Raw genomic sequence first — 3,501 nt, 5'->3', positions numbered from 1 at the left:
GTTCTCTAGAACAGTTTATGGTACAACTTAGTTATTACTATTATTTATTCCTTCCATCTGGAGTTATTCCTTCTGTCAAAACTATTAATTAACCTCTTCTTTTTGGTGCCATAACTTACCAAAAAGATTTCCAAATCTCACTTATACTACCCTTCTGATTGTGATTAGCAGTGGCCACTCAAGAGCTTGGAATCTTTGAATTTCCAGGATTAATCTTCACTGATATCTAAGCACATTCCTGGTATTAATTGCCATGACCTATTAACAAAACTTTTTGTGTTCAACACAGTATTCTAATATAGGTAAAGTACATGAATTAAGGACTATTGATATGTATCAGTTGGAAGGAGCAATCATATATTCCAACTATGGGTTCTTTATTTTGCATTTCCTAGCTAAATGACTCTTTTGCCAGTCCTAGGGCTTGAACTCAGGGCCAGGGAACTGTTCCTGAGCTTCTTTTTTTTTTTTTTTTATCAAGGCTAGCACTCTACCACTTTAGGCAAAACACCACTTCCAGTGTTTCTTTTTCTGTTTATGTGGTACTGAGTAATTGAACCCACGGTTTCATGCGTGCTAAGCAATAACTGTTCCGTGAAATCACATTCCCAGAGCACTAAATGACTTTCTTTTTTTATATTAATAATAATTTTTTGTGTGAAAATACAGTACAGAGGAATTATAATTACATGAGCAAGGTAATGAGTACATTTCTTATCAAGCGTTTTTGCCTCCTCCTTTGTTTCCCCTTACCATTCCTGCCCACCCATCCCGCCCCCACAGCCAAAATTGTAAAGTTCTTTTTTCATCATGTCTTGTTACAATTGGAATTTCTTAAGATGGCATTACTTTTTCATTTTGTTAATATGTATTACAATTTAGGCCAGGTGGTAGAAAAGGAAGTGGAAAACAATATTAAGTCCATTAAGGCTGATATTACTATCACATCACTAAGGAAGTAGTGTTAAGACCTGCAGGACTCTTAGAGTTGTTATATGTGATATTATTATGTAAAACACTATTAACTGTCATCCCCGACATCCAAAACATTCTGCTTCCACTTTCCAGGTCAAGAACCATATATCTACACCTTTTTATTGATTGTGTGTGTTTCCTAGGAAGGAAGAAAGAGGATGTTGTAGGTGAAGGTGGAAATATATGTATATTGGCTCTCTGTCCACATTTTTTGCATTTTTAAAAAGTGCTATTGATGAACTCCCACTTACATCTAATTGACTTGCTGTTTGCACAAGATGCAGAACAATGAAGACATTTATTCTGGTGAATAATCACAAATATTAACAAAATCCATTTCTGGAAAAATAAGATACTAGGTAAGAAATTATAAATTATTGTCTGTAAAATGGTTTCTTTTCTTGGAGAACAAAAGGTAGTATTGAAATTATTACTCTAACTTTCTCTGAGATTTTATGCTGTCTCAGTATCAAAATGTTCTCTAATTTCTGTAACAACCAAACATAAAAGACACGATTTGAAGATCTCAGTAGTTTTAGAAAATAAGTTACCTAATGTGATGGCAAGTATGATAGATTGTATTATGGTTCTCTTTTTTTCCTCTTTATCTCAAGTGTTGCATATCTTGGCATATTACTCTATGTCCTGAATCAGCTTCCTGTAGGTGAGATTTACCTCTACTCTGCAGTGCCAAGATGGGTCACTTGACTTACTTCTGCTTACAAATTCAACCGGAAGTGGTGAAAGGCTATTTCTAAGGGAAGGTTTCTATCTCATTACCTGTGTCTTTTTTCCCCTTAGCTATAAAAATAGCATATTTCCAGAAGGAGTCTTCTTTCAACTTATGTGTTGGAAGAGTATAGCTTGTGAAATTGAGACAAAACTCAAATACAGCCTCATACACATAACACAGGCAGAACTAAGCTAATATTAGAATATGATATTAAGATGCTAGTTTCTTACCATTCTTTTATACCTTTATGATAGTTGACTAGCACACACTAGAATTTAACAAATCCTAAACAAGAACTGAACAAATTGATAACATTTCTTATTGGAAGATATTGCAATTTTTTTATAAATAAGCATTCTCCATGTGACCACTTGTGGCAATATCTATTTCTATAGATGTGTTTAATCACTCTAGAGCACTGTATCTAATATCTACAATTTTTATCCAGACCTTGTGATTGAGATGAGGAAGAAAAAAATCTAGATTTCTCCTTCTCCTTTCCTCTTCTTCTTTTTCTAGTGTGGATTCTCTTTTCTCCAATTTCTCCTATTAATAATGGAAGAGTGACACATTGTGGATATGAAGCAAAAGGCTTCAAAGCCAGAATTTTACTCTTTCAGAAGTAGATGAAGTAAATCAGAGGGCTCAAGGATGAATGAAAACATGATGTTTTTTCGCTTTCTGGATTTCACCATAGACTCTAAACATGACTCTAAATAGCTAGTGGAACCATTTGCCTTGGCTAACTTTTTAAAAATACAGTTTTTAAAATAAATGATAATTTTAAAAATTACAAATAATTTTAAAATAAATAGTAATTTGTTGTTTGCTTTTGGAAGGCATGAAATAAGACTGCATTTACATTGTGTGAGTTGAGAGGCTAAATTTTATCAGAATCTAAACATAATGAAAAATAGATGATTTTAAGATAAATAGCTTGTAGATACATTTTTACCTCGACATACACGCAGAGACATATTTTTTCTTCTTTTCCTCTCCAGGCTGATTCAAATTCAATAAGCAGTTAATGTTATTCAAATGGCTGTATTTCTTTCAGAAATAGAATAGACCGAAAAGTTAGAAAAAGAGATCCAGTATTGGGTAATGCATTCTTTAAAAATAGCAGTCAAATACATATTAACCATAATTCCAAAATAATAACAATCAAATGCTCATGAAAAGAGAAGATTATAAGCAGAATATACAAAAAGTGATAGTGCCACAACTACTTCAGGAGCTGCTCTCTGGCATTTAGGATTTCTAGTACATAAAAATGTTTCAATCAGCATTAATTGCTTTCAGGGACAAATTTTTTAAGTTATATTTCATTGAAGAAATATGTTGTTGGAGTTCCAGGAAGATGGCAGAGGAGAAGCTGGAGTCTAAACTAGCTTTCTCATAGAAAGCAGTTTTAGAGTTCCAGTGAACAGACCTAAGCCAAAGAATCACACAAAGTGTGCCATCACAGGTCAGAGAGTCAGGCCAGAGAGGGAAAATCCAGGCAAGGAGACAGATCTGAGCTCTTTCCAGCAGCTGCCGAGGCAGCGGCAGCGGTGGCACCAGCAACTGCAGGCACCATACCTGAGCCACAGAGAGTCCGGGACGAAGGAGCCAGATGCAGCGGGTGCACAGATTCCAATCAACACCAGCAAGAACTGACAAGGAGCAGACATCTTCATCCTGCAGTTCACAGACCAGAGACAACCCAGGAACCAAGAATCGGCATGAGTAGAAGCCTGATGTCCTCACTCCTTCTCAGGGAGCAGAGGAGGGATGGGCACCCCTCCCCCCCC

This window comes from Dipodomys spectabilis, unplaced genomic scaffold (assembly GCF_019054845.1).
Source record: "Dipodomys spectabilis isolate Male_0828 unplaced genomic scaffold, ASM1905484v1 ptg000029l, whole genome shotgun sequence".
In the NCBI taxonomy this organism is placed as follows: domain Eukaryota; kingdom Metazoa; phylum Chordata; class Mammalia; order Rodentia; family Heteromyidae; genus Dipodomys; species Dipodomys spectabilis.
Note: the sequence above shows the minus strand (reverse complement) of the source record.